Consider the following 17,772-nt stretch of genomic DNA (forward strand, 5'->3'; position numbering starts at 1 on the left):
ATGTTGGTTGTTTTAAGTTACCAAGTTTAGGGATGTTTCTTACAGGCAAGGGGTGGCCAGAATGGCAGTTCAACAAACTCCTATTGTGAGTGGTTCACTTAAAACTTTTGTTGTTGTTGTTCTTGAGATGTTCTTATGTAGCCCAGGCTGGCCCCAAACTTACTATATTGCTCGTGGATTGAACTCTTGATCCTTCTGCCCAGGCTTCAAAGTTCTTGGATTATAGGTGTGCACTAGCATGCTGGGTGATTCACACCCATACCCCCCCCCCCCCCCAGTCTCACATATCCCGTGCTGGCCTTGAACTCCCTGTGTAGTCAAACATAAGCTTGGCCTTCTAATCCCCCCCCCCTGTCTTTACTTCCTCAGAGCTTGGGTTATGAGTGTACACACACCCTGGTGATATAGTTTTTTAAAATTATTTTATTTTAAACTATGTGTACATGTGTGCATCTCTGTGGGTGTATGAGCATGTGTACAAGGTCAGAAGAGGGTGTTGGATTCCCCTGGAGCTGGAATTACAGGCAGCTGTGAGCCATCTGCTATGTGTCCTGGGAACCTGGTGTAGGACCTCTGTAAAAGCCACTGATTCATGGATTCCTAATTCTGAACTCTTGGGCCTAATGCCTCAGTGGACAAACACGTAAACCCTCTTATCCCGCTGTCTGCTTAGATGAGCTTGCTGCGGGATGGCTGGATCTGGGTGTCTGGACATTGCTGAGACGTCTTATCACTGCTCAGCCAGATGACTCTTCCCAGCTGTGAATCCAATCAAATTTGTGATGATTATTCTGCCAAGTTACAGTCCTCCCCTTCATTTGAGCTGAGATTCTACCCTGCTGGCTTCTCTGATATGTGTGCATATGAATAGATGTTTATGTGGAAGCTGGTTATATGGTTATAACTTGGCATGGTTAATCCTACTTGTCAGCCTAACCAGAGTCAGAGACACCTTGGAGACTGGCATGGCACACCTGTAGCTGTGTCTGTGAGGGTGGCTTCCAGAAAGGAGAGGTTTGCCCTGAGTGTGGGCAGCAAGTCCCCATAGAGACTGGAATGACAGGGACAAGGCAAAAGATAGCATTCTCTGTCTCTGTCTCTGTCTGTCTCTGTCTCTGTCTCTGTCTCTCTCTCCCCTCCCCTCCCCCTCCCTTCCCCTTCCTCCTTGCCCCCTTCCTTCCCCTCCCCCCTTCCCTTCTTGGCCACTGCCATGCCCTCCCCCACCATGACAATCCCTCCTCCTCTCCTCCTCCATTAGGTAACTTTATTGGGCATTTTGTTACAAAGTAATCTGGCTAATTCTAAGATGTCAGAGACATCAGGGTCCCTGGTGCTCTAAGCACACAGTTGTATGGAGTGAGAATTCATTATTGGCTAAGAGGTTTCTGCCCCTGAAACTGAGCTTGGGGTCCCCTCACTGTGGCTGTAAAGAGAATTTACTGAGGTTTTTGTTTGTTTGTTTGTTTGTTTGTTTTTGTATGTAAACATGAGTCCAGCCTTGACCCATGGGCCATTATCTGCCTTAACTCACAAGTTCAGGTGTGCTCACTGTAAATTTTGTGAGCATGCAAGCACATCACGGGACAAGGCCAGTAAGGCTCAAGCTGCCCTTGATGCCAATGCAGGTCTCACCAGTACCACTGTGACAATGAGCCAAGATGCTACTGGAGAGAAGTGCCCAGACTGGCTGGGGCCAGGAAGCCCTGAGACAACAAACTACACCCTGGAGGAAGCCCCTGGAGGGGGACAGTCGCCATAAAAAGACACGGGGGGGGGGGAACCTGCCCCTAGCAGCCTTAAGAGGGGCAGCTTTCTGCTTTAGGTCTTAGGTACTAAGTAGTTATCAGGCCTGGGGGCCTTCTCCTTCCTTTTCTTTTCCTCTCCCTCCTCCCTCTCCCTCCTTCCCTTTTACTTTCCCCTTCTCCCCCTCCTTTTCTCCTTCCTGCTCCTCCCTCTTTTCATCCTCCCCCTCCTCCCTTCTCCTCTTCCTTCCCCTCCTCCCTCCTCCCTCTTGCTCCCCTCCTCCCCTCTCTCCTCCTCCCTTTAGTATACCTGCAGTTTGACACATGCATTGTAACGTCATCCTGGGATTCAAGCACTTTGGGTCTCTTCAGACAGTCACTCTGGACAGAAAGGAGGTGGTTAAGAATGTGCCCTTTGGGAACCATACTGGCCAAAGGTGACAACCTGCACTTAAGGAGTTGAGTGGGTCACCCAGCTGGTCACCCAGCCTGGTTCCTCCCTGTGTAGCTGACTTGGCTTAGCTAATGGCCTCTCTGTGACTCAGTTTCCTCTGTAGCATGGGAATAGCCACAAAGATGGCAATGTGCATCAAACATTACAGGACAGCTCCTGATCTCAGCTAGTTGCAAAATGCTGTGGCTATGTGAAGCTGTCATTAGATGCCTTGCCTTTGGAAACAGCAGCCTCGTGCATGCCTGCCCTCTGTGACCTTGAACTTGTGTCTTATGGTTTGGCTCTGCCACCAGATGGACTGTCAGTCTGGTAAGAGGAAGCAAGTAGAGCTATGGGCACAGGACCTGGCAAGAGCGAGGCATCTGTCAATAGTGGTGGCTTGGACTGTCACCAGCTTCCTTCCCATGGGAAACCTCCCATGCCCCCCCCCATGTACAAAGTCAAGAAGGCCAGTATCTGAGTCTGGGGCCATACCTGACTTTCCAAGGAGAAGTAAAGGATTGAAGGGTTCCTTCCCACCAAAGGGAAGTTTGGTTTGCATTGCTCTACAGGCACCCAAGGGGCCCCACTGCCTTTCTCTTGACTGTTTGTGGAAGAGATTAAGGTGCTAAATTCTGGGAAGGGCAAAACCAGGTGGTGAAGATCAAGTTAATCCCAGTTTCTGGCTAAATGGAGGTGGATCACCTTTGTGGCCAGCGTTTGAGTTTCACAGAGGTGGTATGTGCTCATGGAGATTGTTAGAGGGTTCGTTCATTCACCGGTTCATTTTCTCATTCACTCATAATCCATTCATTCATGTAATTATGTATCATCCACTCATTGGCTGTTCCCTGTTCATTCATGTCCTCACTCATTCATTCACTGCATCGTATTTACCCATTTATTCACTCACTGCTTCACTCATTCGCTCCTTCATCCACTCTCCCATTCACCCATTCTCTGATTCATTCATTCATTCATTCACTCACTCACTCACTCACTCACTTCCTGCTCTAGTGTGAGCCCAGTCCTGCGTGGGCTCCAAAATGGAGACTAAAGAATCCATCTATGATTAATGTGTGTCCATCAGTTTTCCTGGTGAAATACTACCCAGATGTCTTTCTGTGATATCGCATGTGTCTTTTGGGCATGGGACCATATTTGAAAACTATCCCACTGCCCACATGGCCTTTGTAGTGGTGGGTCACCTCCTCCGCAGCTTCACATCCCCCAAACTCTCCCCTCCCACTCTCCCCATGGGCCCCTCCCCTCCCCACCTGTGTCTACACCAGGCTGACTTTTCAGTTAGCCTGGGGCACTGTCTCAGAGTTGCTACTGCTGAGATGAAGCACCATGACCAAAAGCAACTTGAGGAGGAAACAACTTATTTAACCTGGTAGCTGTAGTTCATCATCCAGGGAAATTAGGGCAGGAACTTGGAGGCAGGAACTGAATCAGAGGCCATGGAGGGTGCTGCTCACTGGCCTGCTCCTCATGGCTGGCTCAGCCTGCTTTCTGGTAGCACCCAGGACCGCCAGCCCAGGGATGGCACCACCCACAATGTGCTGGGACCTCCCCCATTAATTATCAATCAGGCCAGTCCAGTGGGGGCATTTTCTCAATTGAGGTTCTCTGGTCCAAAATGCCTCTAGCTTGTGTTGAGCTGACATGTGACTAGCCAGAACACAGGCTTCCTACAGTATGTGGGTATGGAAGGTGGGGAGTTGGCAGTGGGGTGGAGTGAGGGGGTCACCTTAGTATCCATCCATGGTCCCGTAGTCTCGGTCCTTACAATACACTGCAAGCTGTCATTTCCACGTCACACCCGCTCAAGGGGTTTTATTCTAACCATGGTGTACCCGTTCTGCAGCCTCACACTGTGATAGGCTGTCTCCATCTGCCCTACATGTTCATATTTATAGTGGTTCAGGCTTAAGAACAACACACACACAGTTGTCAGGTCCTGTGGTGGTGGCTGTGCTCCTGTCAGTGTCTTTACTCTTATCTCCTCTTAAAATGACACCATCAAGGAACTAATTAAGTTTCTGTGACTCATGTTGCTCCAACCCGGAAGCAATGCAGAGACTTTTAAGGTCACATATGTCCATGATATGGGGTAGAGGGATCAGGCTTGATCACTGGCTTGGTCATAGTGATCACCAGAGGTTAACAGCAGAATCAAAATCTGAGAGCCAAGTGGCAAGGCTGCTCTCCTCTCTTGCAGTCAATTCAGAGGAGCCAAGTTCAAGACTACAGGGAAGCGAGCTCTGTGCTGGGCCCATTGCTCAGGGACTTCATTCTTGCCTTGGTGAATGGGAATGGGAAATGCGCATTCTTATTTAAAGGGGCCAGGCCACTTAACATAGGCCTGTACATTTGGGAGGCTGAGGTAGGAGGATCTTAAGTTCAAGGCCTGCCTGGGCTTCATGGAGAGTTCAAGGCTAGTCTGGGTCACAGAGTGAGACCTTGCCTCAGAAATATAAAAAGTACTAGTAGGTCTGGGCCTAGTAGAGTTCTCATACTGCATGTGTGAAACCCTTGGGTTCCATTTTCAATGCTGCTAAACTAATTAATTGCAGTGACTGGTTACAAGAGAGGCCAGGAATTAGCTTAGTGGTGCACAGCTTCCTCTGGCCTCTTCTTACTTCCTTTGGCATCTTGGAGCCTTTTTGTCTCTTGTGAGTCTCAGTCATAAGTCATTAGAACTGAATCTCGAGTCTGGATTCTTTCTCTCCCTGCTGGCAGGCATGTCCAGCCCTCAGCTTGTAAGCTCAAGGGGCCTAGGCCAGCGATGCAGGGAGCCCAACTCAAAATCATAGACTTACTTAAGACATGGAAACTTTTCGTGCCATATTTTATGACTCTGGTGCTGTGTTCTCCAGCATGAGCTTTATGGACAATCATGTCACGGTGCCAGAAACTGGACATGTCATATCTACTGCTTCTCTTGGCCTCCACCTCCAAATAACCATTGTGGGGCACGCTACATTCTACTTAAGCATGTACTGTCCAGTTCACAATCCGGAGGTGGCCGGCTCCTGTGTGGCTTTCCCAGCGTATTGGAAATGACCACTGTAGTTTGAAGTTGTTGTTCTCAGTGATCTGTGAGGCCAGGGTGTAACGTGCATTCTTTCTGTCAGCTGCCTGGGTCCTGCTGCTGTCTCAGCTCCCAAATAACACAGGAGATACTATATTAATTATGAAGCTGTTGGCTGTTTGCTATGGTTTCTTATCGGCTAGCTCTGACTTAATTACTAACCCATAATTACTAATGTATATTTTTATAAGGCCTTATCTTACCTAGGACACAGCCTCATATGTCCTCTCTTCCCAGGATCACATGGCAACTCTCTACTCTTGACTATCTCAGAATCCTCCTTGATTCTTAGTTCCACCTATCTTGCTTCCCTATTGGCCAACAATGCTTTATTTATCAACCAATAGGACAACATATACACAGAAGGACTTCCCCCATCACCAGGGCATGGAGGTCAGCTCTGACATTGGCACAGGGTGGGAGAAAAGGCCCACAGGACAGGAAAGCAGTGTGGCTGGCCTTCTGAGCTCTTCTGCAACCCAAGTTGTGATCACTTCTCTCTTGGATCTGTGATATGTTTTCTTCTCAAAATTGTCATCAAGACACCTGAAGAAAGATATGAGGGTATCTTCTGGCCTCTGTGGGAATCTTCACACACAGGAACACACACACACACACACACACATACACACGTGCATGCACGCACGTATGCACCCACATACACACACATCATACCACGTACAATCTCATCAAAGCCAATCTAAACATACAGAAGTTCAAAGGGGACAGGTAAAGAAAAGCAAGTATAAGACTCCTTATATAGTGATATAGTGATATTTCTCTTTTAAATATGGGTAGTTTGGAGAATTAGGGTTTTTTCTCTGTAGTTTATTATTATTATTATTATTATTATTATTTTAATAGCTTGTTTCACATGTCAATCCCAGTTCCTTCTCCCTCCCCTCCTCCCTCACCCCCCCACCATCCCCCCAGCCTCCCACCCTATCGCCACTTCCTTCCACATAGGGGGATATCTAAAGTCTGTCATTTCACGGGTCCAGGCACTCCCATAGGAGTCCAGGCTGAGAGAGCATCCCTCTTTGTGTTATGGACACACGAAGTTCCTTTGTATGCCAGGGATAAACACTGATCCACTGCCCAGGGCCCCATAGGTTTCCCAGGCCTCCTCACTGACGCTCACACTCAGGGTGTCTGGATCAGTCCCATGCTGGCCTCCCAGCTGTCGGTCTAGGTTTTTTTTTTAACATTTAAAAAAAATGTCAGTAGGGATGTATTTGTGTAACCTTCTGTTCTTCACCTGTAATCAAGTGCCTGCTTCTGAGGAAGGTCCAATCTAAAAATAGCTATTTATAGTCTTCCCTGCCAAAAGATGCTGTATTGGTGCCTTTGAGGACCCTAGGCCCCTGGGCATTTCTTCACATTGACAGGAATGCTTCTGCTTCCCTCGTTGCTCTCTTCCCATTGGCTCTGCACTAGGAATACCAGGGCCCATCTCTCTATCTCAAGCATTTCTATCCATTCTTTGAGAGCCTCAGAGTAGAGCACTTTCTACATCCCAATTCCTGGTTAGGGATGGGGGATACAGGACAGTAAACAAGGACATAGCCATGTTACGGTTCCAAGGTGAAATGCTCATCACAGCCTTCCAGACTTTATCTCCAGCAAACGGTGCTGTTTGGGGAGGTTGAGGAACCTTTGGAAGATGAGCCTAGTGTGTGGGGGGAGTGGGTCCCTAAGAACAGGAGTGAGGATTACAGCCTGGTCTCAGTTCCTCCCAGCTCCATTTCCTGGTTGCTGTTGTGAGCCAAATCTCACTCCCACCACTCTGCTTTCCCTCTGCCATGATGGGCTATTCCCTCCCAAATCCTAGGTCAAAATAAGCCTGCCTCCCCTTGATTTGCTTCTATCAGATATTTTCTTGCAGGAAGGAGAAGTGTTAAGTAGGCGTAAATATCGGTGCACATTTCAGAAAATGCTAAGATGTTGCAGACACACAGAAAGAAAGTAGCAAAGCCAAGATGGGACCCAACAGGCAGGCTCAGCTGCTTCCACTTTGAGCCCTCAAGCACCCCACGAGGTAGCAGCCGCTGAATTCTCTACAGCTGTTTGCTGAGGGCCTTGTTCTCCTCATTAGAAGGCATTTGGGAGGCAAGAGAGTACCAGACACTTATTTAGCAACTATCAATTGAGTCTACGTGAGTTTCTGGTATTTCTCAGCCTATTCTCAAAATGAACCAATGAGATATTGTCTCTACTGAAGAAATAGAAACAGTGACACTGGAGAGGTTAAGCAACTTACCTAAGGCCACACAGCACAATTTCTGCCCCCCACCCTATCAGGATTTCCTTGTTTCTACAAAGCCTGGGAAGCTCTCACTACCATTGACCATCTCAGAGGTGGGAGGAGCCAGAGAAAACAGAGATGCAGTTGTTCTGTCGCAGAGGCAAATAACAAGAAGTTCCCAAAATCAGGCCAATAAAGGCCAATTTGTCATGGCCACTTCAGAGGAGGTAGGTCTGGGTGGGTGGGGTGCAGCAGCATGACCCCTCCAGGATGGCTGAGAGGCAGAATGGGTACTGTTAGCCAATGGTGTCACATTGTTTTGGAAAGGCCAACAGGCACCCAGCGGAAACCAGTGGCTCAGCATTACAAATGTGAGCTAACTGCTTCCATCCCTGCGTGCCTGTGGTAGAGGGCTCTGTGGCACTGAGCACAGTTCCTCTGTCCTCTGGAAGCCAGGTTCTGGTGAGGCCACACCGCCTGGGGGAATTCAAGCAAATTGCTTAAGACTAACAACTGTGTTTGAGGCTATGGTGCTGTCTGTTTCTAGGCTGGGGTGGGGAGCATGTCACAGGCATCAACCATGGTATGCCTACTCTTGAAGCTCTGATTCTAGAGGCCCTGGTGCCCAGAGTGAACTATTTGGGGTCATATAATCCATTCCTTCCCTTGTAACTAGGGCGGAGCTTCAGCTACCTTGCTGCATAGGGTGGCCAGCAGGCAGCTATGCCTAGCATGGCTCAGCCTGACTCAAATGGATGAAAAGAGCAATTTGTGTCTTGCCTGGGGAAAGCAGATTTGGGAAATTGAGGCACTTGCCCAGGGAAGCTGTGAGGGCCAAGGGGGCACCATGGAAGGACTGGGGATGGGAGCAAGGCAGCGATGGGTTCCTGGAACCATGTTCTTAAGGAAAAAAATTTCCTAACTTCCCAGTGTTGTTTGACTGACCTCTGTTCCACCAAACAGATTATTCCCTGAGATCCCAAATTGTCAAGTGTCAACCAGGATGCAAGATTATACATGGAACCCCAACATATAGGAAATGGAGGCATGACCAATTGACACTCTCCTCGCTGCCCTGTGTCCCGGGTGCGGCCAACTCTCCACCCACCTCCTTACACACACACACACACACACACACACACACACACACACACACACACACACAGCAGGCAAAGCCTCTTGGCTCCAGAACAAGGTCACTATAGGTAACAGGGAAGAGAATACTCATGGTGTAGGACAGGTAGTCCCTTGTCCCTTCCTGAAAGGTCTCTTGGGCTAGCCACCATCCCTCCTGTCACAGAGGCTGCCTCCTTCTCATGTACCCCTGTCCCTAGGTTCCTCCTGAAATCCCCTTGGACCTAGAATGGTTAGCAGGTCTGGAGCCATCTGCCTGCAATGATGCTTTGGACCATCTGAATGACCACATCTTTGGGTTTTTTAATGTGGTGTTGTCAGTCTGTGGCACTCATGAGTTCTGAACTAGCCAAGCGCCCTGATTTCCGATAGAAAAATACTCAGAAAAAGGCTTCGTTTTGTCTGTACTGAGCATGTATGGACTTTTCTTCTGACTGTTATGCTCTAGGTGATATGGTAACCAGTGGTTTCCATGATATTGACCTGCGTAGGTGTGGTAGGGAAGTAGGGCTCACTTACAGTCTGCATGCGTGTGCAGGGGTCAGATGCAGACCCACCCCTCTGCCGTTTGACATAAGGGACTTGTGCATTTTTGGGTGTCTGTACCTACAGAGCCTTCTGGGAGCAAGTCCCTCAGAGACTGACGTACAGCTGTGTTCTTTGAAGCAAGACCCTCTATGGACGCTCCCATTTCTGGGCATCTCTGTTTTTTCTGTTGGGGCTCTGAGGGACGCCGTCAGAAGCCAAGGCCCCTGAGCGTTCACCTCTACGTGCCATGTCTCTGTAGAGCTGCGAGGGATCCTAGGATCAACCTGGCAAGCGGGAACTTGGCAAAGCCGTTTAAACAGTGGTAGAAGCCACTGTAATTCACAGCTTTCTGACACCATGACAAAAGCCTTGAGTAAATCGACTTGTGGAAGGGAAGGTTTATTTTGGCCCACTGATTCAGAGGGTTCCATCCACTCATCTCTATAGTTTCCAGGGCGAGGTAGGGCAATATTGTGGGGGATACTGATGGCTGGAAAACAACAGAGAAGGGAAGTAACGGGGACAAAACATCCCTGTGGGGGTACATAAGCCCCTCCTCCAAAAATTCCCCACCATCTGTCTCTCAATAGCCCCATTAAGCAATGACTCCATCAGTAGAGGTGTCCATTGGTGACATCTGGACCCTCACAATCCAGTCAGCTCCTAGAGACTCCAGCCCTGAGCACCGCTCTATGAGTTTCTGGGAACTTTTAAGACCCAAACCCTTTTAAAGTTAAATGCTAGAACATTCTGGACCTATTTGCTTTAGGATATTCATGTGTGCAGAGCCTCAGGAACAACCCAACCCACTGAAACATTGTTTGGTAACTCATCCCTTAAAGCTTAAGAAGCATGGAGAGCTACCATGTTTTAATTTTATGTCCTAGTTGGATCCAGGGAGCTCTGTGCAGAGTTTGCTCAGAGTTTGCCTTCTTGTGTTCCTCAGGTCTTTGCAGTGACTGGAGAAAAATGTGTCCTATCTGCCATCCAATCAACTCCAGGAGTTTGGTGTTTGCACACACACGTGGGCACACACACTTTTTTTGTAGGACATGTGTATCATCACCTTCCCTGATGAGATTCCCCTCCACCAAGTCCCTCTTGTTGTCTGTCTTGAGTCTCTCATATAGAGTGGTGCTTCTGTACATCCACAGGCAGCTGTCTCTCCAATGGATGGCCCCATTCATATTTGATGCAGTTTCACCAACAGTGTTATTGACATTCTATTTACCGTTTTTTTGTCTTTGTTGGTCAATCCCTCCTTTTTGGTTTTATCTTTTTTAAATGTTACATGGTTTCATCCCCCAAGGGATAGAAGGTGACATAGACATCCACTTTGTAGACATGTGAGACAAACCACAGATTCATGGTGGCAGGCTACCTTCAGACTTTGAAAGGAAATGGGCCACAGCTCCTGAGTGACACGGGTGATTTCTGCAGTGGTTGGAACAGCAGAGCTGTCCTTTGTGCAATTACATGCAATTAATAGTCTGTGGTCACTGAACTCGGAACTATGTCATTGGGGACTGTTGCTATTTCAAACGCTCTGTGAATGAAATCTGTGTTCTCTGGAGGCTTACATATGGAACTGTGCATACTGGAACTAACCAACCACTTTCTGTGCTTTAATTGGGGCTTATTTTGTTCTGGTAAATTACCATCTCCTTGAAGGCAGAGACCTGCCTGGCTTGGGCTTTGGGTTTTGGGCATCTTACCCAGAAGGAACCACAGAAGTGTTTGATGAGTGACTGAATAACCTTCTTTACTCTCAGGATGATCTCTGGTCATGACAGACACCTGAAGACATGTAAGATTCCATCCTAGATGGGTACCTGCTAATTGGTGTGCTACCAAGGACTCCTATCTTTGGTCTTGCAACTTCATTTTCCCACCTGTAAAAATAGATTTACTTTTCTCTCCAAATGTTTCTGAGGACAGTGGTTCTGAAAGATTCTATGCCCAGGTGATGTTAGAAAGTGTTGCTGCCCTGGCTACCTTTGGAAAGATGCAATGAGTCTCAGACAGCACTAGTACTGAGAGACTGTGTATGCATATGTGTGAGAGTGTATGTGTGTGAGTGCATGTGTGTGAGAGTCCATGTGTGTGAGAGAGTGAATATGTGTGAGAGTGCATACCCACACACACCGAGGTCAGAGGCTAACATCAAGAATCTTCCTTTATCACCTTCACAGAAGGAACCTCAAGCTCACCTACTCAGTGATACTGGCTGGCCAGCATCCCCAGCAAGTGATCCTCCTGTGTCCATTTCCCTCCTCTGTACCTGGCCTTGTACAAAGCTTATATGGCAAGCACTTTAATGACTGAGCCCTCTCCTTTGCCCCATGCCCTGTGTTTTTAAGGTCAAATTTCCCACCTACTTGCTCCCTGGTCTTATACCAGTTTGCACTGCAGCAAGACTAGTGCGCCCTGGAACACATTTGGGGTATTTCCCCTGCTTTTCACCTTTAGTATTTCATGGTTCTGGAAATCAAAGAGGGACACTACCGTAGCTATATGGTGTCATCTCAGAGTCCCAGACAGAAGCTCACCTTGGCACAGGTTGCCTGAAGAGGCAACAGCTTCGTGTCCCTTTGACAAGCACTAGCCATATGTCCATGGCAGCTGACCACACACGGTGCCCTCCGGCCTCCCAGCCTTCCTGGCATGAAACATGTGTTGTGCACATGTGGGCACGGTTTGCCCCTTCCTGCCACAAAGACGACTTTCTAATTTAAAACATGCCCTTGTGCCCCTCTGTTCTTCCACCATGAACTCTGAGTGCCACCTACCCTAGCTCTGATACAGCTGACCATGTTGTGGGGAGATGCTGGGAATGGCCTAGAATGCTCTGCTATGCTGCTGTTCTTTGCATGTGTTGAGTGTGAGAATTTGTCACACACACACATGCATACAAAGACACACATACATACATGCATGCAAACACACACGCACACATGTTTTTTCTGGAAGAGGAATAAAGATGCTGGGACAGATGCTGAGAGGAGAGCTTGTGGACAGAGATCAGGGGTTAAAGGTGACATCTGTAATGGGAGGTCAGAGATGGGCTGAAGGACTAAGGTAAGGTGTGAATAGTTGGGCCAGGTGGCACATGTCTGCGGTACTTAAGAGGCTGAGGCAGGGGGATGGAAACTTTGAGAGTAACTTGTCCTACAAAATGAGAGCCTATTTCAAGAAACAAAGAAGGAAGGGAGAAGAGGAGAAGGAAAAGGAGGGAGGGAGAGAGGAAGGGAAGGAGGCAGAGAGAGAGGAAAGGAGGCAGAGAGAGAGAGGGGGGAGAGGGAGAGGGAGAGAGCGCGCACACAATCAGCTTGGAAGGCAGGCAGGCAGCTAAATAAGTGAGCAATGGAGTTGAGGTGAATGGCATGGGTGGCCATGTGTGCTGTCAAGAGCTCTCTCCTGCTCCTAAAGATGTCCACTGTATGCACAGATGCTAGGAAAATGTAGGTCAACGAGTGTGTTGGCTTTTCCATGGTTCATATGGGTCTCATGTGTGTTCATGGAATATTCCATGTTTTGATGTCCTTCCTCTTGAGCACACGCACGTGTGCAAGTTCACGCATTTGGTCTGTCATTCTTTGATCCCCGAGCTTCCGTTTGAACTTGTAGAATGCACATGTTTCCTGACCGATTCTTGCCAGACTTTTCCAATGGGCCATATGGCCAGATGGACACGAGTTGCCTGCATCACAAGACTTCCTCCATGATCACCACTCAAACACATCAGTTCATGCAGGGTCCCAGGCATTCCCCGGACCTGCTGACCACCATCTCCTGCTTGAAATAATCCTCCAACCATGCACCTTCCTGGGGGCTTGGTAAGGCTGGCTCAGAATCCAAGGGTGAATCCTAAAGTCTCTACACCAGCCGACTAATCCTGTAATTGGAGGCTGCTCCCTGCTGCCATGTCCGTAGTTCGACTCAAAGGCAAGAATGCACACTTGCTATATCCAGTAGTGCTTGGAGCCCATCAGCTGGAGAACCTGCTTGGGTTTTATCTCCTAGACTTACCTGCAGCTGAGGAGCAGGGAATGAGTATCCCCTGCACTCCCCCTTTTCTTATGTCCTTCTGACAGCAGGCCAGCCTTGCCTTTTATAAGCTTCTCCTATGCCCTGTATGTCCCGTGTCTGCTGGCAGTGAAGGCCTGGCCGTGGAGACAGGAGTCAAGGTTGACTTAGGCCCTGGGCTATTTAGACATGAACTCAGAAGAACAGTTTCCCATCCCTGTGACCCAGCCCAGGTGACTCTGCTGCCCTGCCTTGCTCTCTGGGACCAAAGCCACAATTTCACAATGCTATTTTGCTTTCTCTCTGTCTAGTCTTTTTCCTTTGTTGACACCCCCTGGGAGGAACTGTTGGAACATGGTATTTCTAGTTCCCTGTCCAGAATGCTCTAGAAATGCATGACTGGTTGTGCCAACACTTTAACATGAGCATCTAGCACAAAGTGGAGCCTAGCGTTGGTCTGAAGACCTACTGTGGGTCAAACCGCTTCAGCCATCTTCTTCCTCCAACCCTTACAGTGGTCTTGTACCATTGGTATGACAGCCTGTCTGTAGGAGTGGCATCTCAAAGAATACTGACTTGCTCTTCCTGGAGGGCTGCTAAATGGCAGAGTTGGAATGTAAGGACCTGCCGTTGTGTGGGCAGCTTTACCCTGGCAGCACTGGGGAGAAGCAAGATGAATACAGGTGACTCCTAGGCTGTTCTGAAAATCACCTCACCTGTGACCCCACCCTTGGCCAAGGTCCACGGTCAATCCCCTAACTCCCAGTGTCTGAAAGCCGGATTACCTAGACCACAAACTGACTCACCGGCTTTGGCTGTTGGTAGCTTTTTTTTTTCCAGGGCAAAACAATGGGAGTATTTGGGGGCTGTCCACTGGGTGTTGGGTCTCATACCACAATGTCACCTGGTTTTGACACAATATCTTCTTGTCATGAATTGGGAAACAGGTTTGCTGTGGATTGGCAGCGAGGGTGAGGACAGAGAAGGAACTTGGGAATGTGGGTTTGGCAGGGGTTTGTCGGATCAGGGGTGGGGCACAGGGTAACCACAGTATGTCTTCCAGTGTCTCCAAGTTGAGAGGACACCACTGTCCTGTCACTGTGCTGTTTGTTCCTCCTCTGTGATACTCTCAAAGTCCCAGGGATGCTTCTTGGGCACCTCCTACCCCAGGTAGCTAGGTTGTTCAGGGTTTCCTCAGAAGAGAATACAGAGGCTCTTTCTTGGAAGCAGGGTGGAATGAGCTGGGACTAGTCCTGTCTGGGGAGGCATTACTCTCAAAATCTCCTCAAAGGTCACCAGTAGGTGCCAAGGAGCCTTGTCAGTGGAAATGTTAAAAATATGCCTTCCAGAGCCGGCAAGATGTTTGGGCAGGTAAATGGCCCTCGTGGCTAAACCTGACCACTTGGGTTGGATTTCTGGAACCTACATGGTGGAAGATGAGAACTGACTCACACAGTTGTCCTTTGACCTCCACACGTGTGCCATGGTGTAGGGTTTACCTGCACCCAGAGAAGCAGGGGAGAGGGAGAGAGAGAGGGAGAGAGAGGAGAGAGGAGAGAGAGAGATATTGAGAGAGAGGTAAGGATGCCCTAGGAGGTCAGAATAAGGCATCTAATCCCCTGAGCCACCCAATGAGGGTGCTGGGAACTGAACCCAGGTCCTCTAGAATAATAGTGATCACTCTGCTCATTGTCAGCCTGTGGCTTGTGCAGCTGAGGGAGGTACTTGAGATGATGACTTAAACTGCTTAAAACTATGTAGTGACGGGGGTGGTGACTGCCCACAATAGTGCACAAACAGCCTAGAGTCTGTCTGCATTCCTGTTCCCTTAGGGAAGTCCCTTCCCTATTCTGAACCATGGAGTCCTCATCAGCAGATGGAGGTGAAATGACTCTTAGCCCCTAATATTAATGGGAAGTTTAAACATGGTAAACTTAGGATGGTGCCTGGTGCCCAAGCTTCCAGTAACACTAGGGAAAGAAATCCAAGGAAGTGGAGAGACAATGAGAGTTGGGGATGGAAGATGCCCCTGGATAGTTCTATGTCTAGGATCATTTATCCATCTTTGTTTCTGGGCTGGGGAGCTGCACCATCTCTCTGGGAGTCCTTCAGTCATGGACATGACAGAAACACCAATTCCTGCCCAGTTATTACTCTACAAGAAAGAGTGGGCTCCACATCCCCCTCTGGCTTAAGACAACCACAGTGGCCTCTTTCTGCTCTCCAGCATGGTAATAGCCACCTAATTCTACCAGCTCTATCTCTCCCTGCTCTTTGGAAGTCTCTAGGGAGTGATAACTAATTGTTCTCTTGTCCATATCCAAAAGCCAACTCCAGAGGATGACCTGAGACCACAGAAGAAACTTGTCTTCTAGGCTCTGATTGGCTCCACTCCACTACTGCTGCTGTTCTTGGTGGCCATCCCATGGTACCAGGATCTCTAAAATTCTGGAATCTTTTGATGCAACTGTGCTACACTGTCACCAATAGCCTCTCCTGGGCTCTCTTCAGGGACAGCCCTGCCACACAGTGCCAAGCCTCAGCTGCTCCCCATGTCTTCAAAACAAAGACCACACAGGAGACCCTTGAACATCAAGTTCAGCTGCCAGCATGAGGTGCAACCCTTGCTGCCTCTGGAACACAGCTTCTTTGTTCTGATCCTGAGGACACCCTTCCCAGAAGGTTTCACTGCAGTGATGCTGATGTCTTCTTAGTCACATCTGATTCTTCAGCCCCAGAGGACCAGCCTCCATCATCCCAGCAAAGCAAAAGTTTTACTTTAGTGATTCTGGTCTCTTGTTATTCTCAGCTGATTCTTTGGCCCCAGCTGACCAGCACCACAGAGTCCTAACTCAAAATATGCATCAGACCCAATAGACTCTGTAAGTGACTCTCAAACTTCCCTCTGGATTGTCCCAAGTCAGGCCTCTCTCAACTGCATTTCTCTCAACATTCTTATTTTCCAAGCTTGCATTGAACAGCTCACCAAGGTTTGAAATTTCAGTGGCTTTTCTGGCTCCAAATTCCAAACTCCTCCCACAATTCTACACCAAACAACATGGTGAGGTGTGTCACATCTATACCCGACTATCCTCTACCAATGTCTGTCTTAGATAGGGTTGTTACTGCTGTGTTGAAACGTCTTGACCAAAAGCTCCTGTGATTAGGGACTGATTCAATTCTTTGGGGCTGTGGGGCTGAGGATCTCAGTTCCTCCCTGGGAGCTGGCTGGAGTCTACTTTGGTGTCCTTATATGGGGGGCCTTTTCCTTATCATCTTCTCTCTCTTCTTGATATGTGTGCATGTGTGTACCACAATCCCATGAGCAGCCCAAAACAAAAGGAGGACTGTGGATTGAAACATCTGAAACCCCCAAACGGAATAAACCCTCTGTCCTTTGAGCCGTTTGCCAGAGAATCATGAAGAGCTACAGTTGCCATCCTAATGAGGTCATCTGACTTCTGCTTCTCTTCCTTCCAGCCCCAGAAGCTTTCTCTCGCCTCACATAGATACACATATAAATGTTGAGGTGAACACATGGAGTTCCTAGCATAGCTGAAGTCTCAACCTATTGCTCTTCAGTGGCATCCTATTCTATTTATTAGAAGCCCTTGGCTTAAAGGCAGAAAATATCAAAAACCCAGGAATAGGAAGAAGTGGGGAACAATTGGGGATTATCTTAGAAGTCTGTCAAATGACTTAAAGGTCACCTCTTACCTTGCCTGCTAGGTAAGACCCTAGCAGGGCATTTGCTTATGAGGACTCCTCTGTGGGACACACAGTAGGTGCTTTATGAGGCTGCTTCTATCCCACACTTCTATCTTGTCTTTTTCTCCCATCACACTTGCTACCACAAATCTGGATATAAATGCCGTGACATACGTTTTTCCAAGTGACTCAGGATCAGCTTTAGGGCTGCTCAGGTTTTGTGGCTTCCTCTCTACTGTTCCTGCTTTGATTAACAGAGTAAAGCATGAATTTGACCCTAAATAGGATTTACTTCCCACCCACAGGTCTCTGGGACTGTAATTCACTCAACTAACCCCTGACGTGGTGATCAAACTTCCCCAAACACCTAGCTCACATCCCCTGAGTAATTGATTCACCTGGTACCCTGGGTCCTGTGAGATGCTTCTAACTGAAATAGAATTTCCCGTAAGGAATTAGGTGGGAAGAGCCCAGATGCTAAACCCCAATGATCCAGGAACTGGCGCTTCCCATGTCACCTTTCACTAAGTCTCTATTTGTGTATTAAAATAAAGCAGCCACGAAATAGCTATTAACTGGTACAAGAGGCCCTAACCCAATACTGCTGTACAATTCCTCTCAGTACCTTAGGGGGAAATAATTTCTTATTATTTTTCTATCTACCTCATAAAATAGGGAAGTGATTTAATACGCAGAGTGGAAGGCAATTGTTTCCAATTGGCCCACTCTCACGATGTTTCAAACGCCACCTTCCTCCTTCGCATGGTTCCAATATCCTCCGACACTTCGAAAGGATTCTGGGGAACGTCACTGTGTGTGACTTGGACCCTAGCCTCTGTGTTCCTCTGCAGGGTTTCCC

At 48.3% G+C, this 17,772-nt stretch overlaps 1 long non-coding RNA gene across 1 annotated transcript; it reads right to left on the reverse strand.

Annotated features, from left to right (window-relative positions):
* Window positions 1-456: 456 nt before the first annotated feature.
* On the reverse strand, window positions 457-5,518 carry LOC121133938. Its single transcript, XR_005870951.1, has 3 exons — window positions 5,476-5,518; window positions 2,053-2,123; window positions 457-759 (listed from the first exon to the last, which is right to left on the reverse strand). It is a non-coding gene; the product is annotated as an uncharacterized LOC121133938 (long non-coding RNA).
* Window positions 5,519-17,772: the final 12,254 nt, after the last annotated feature.

This window comes from Mesocricetus auratus, unplaced genomic scaffold (genome assembly GCF_017639785.1).
Source record: "Mesocricetus auratus isolate SY011 unplaced genomic scaffold, BCM_Maur_2.0 Super-Scaffold_100025, whole genome shotgun sequence".
NCBI classification, from domain to species: domain Eukaryota; kingdom Metazoa; phylum Chordata; class Mammalia; order Rodentia; family Cricetidae; genus Mesocricetus; species Mesocricetus auratus.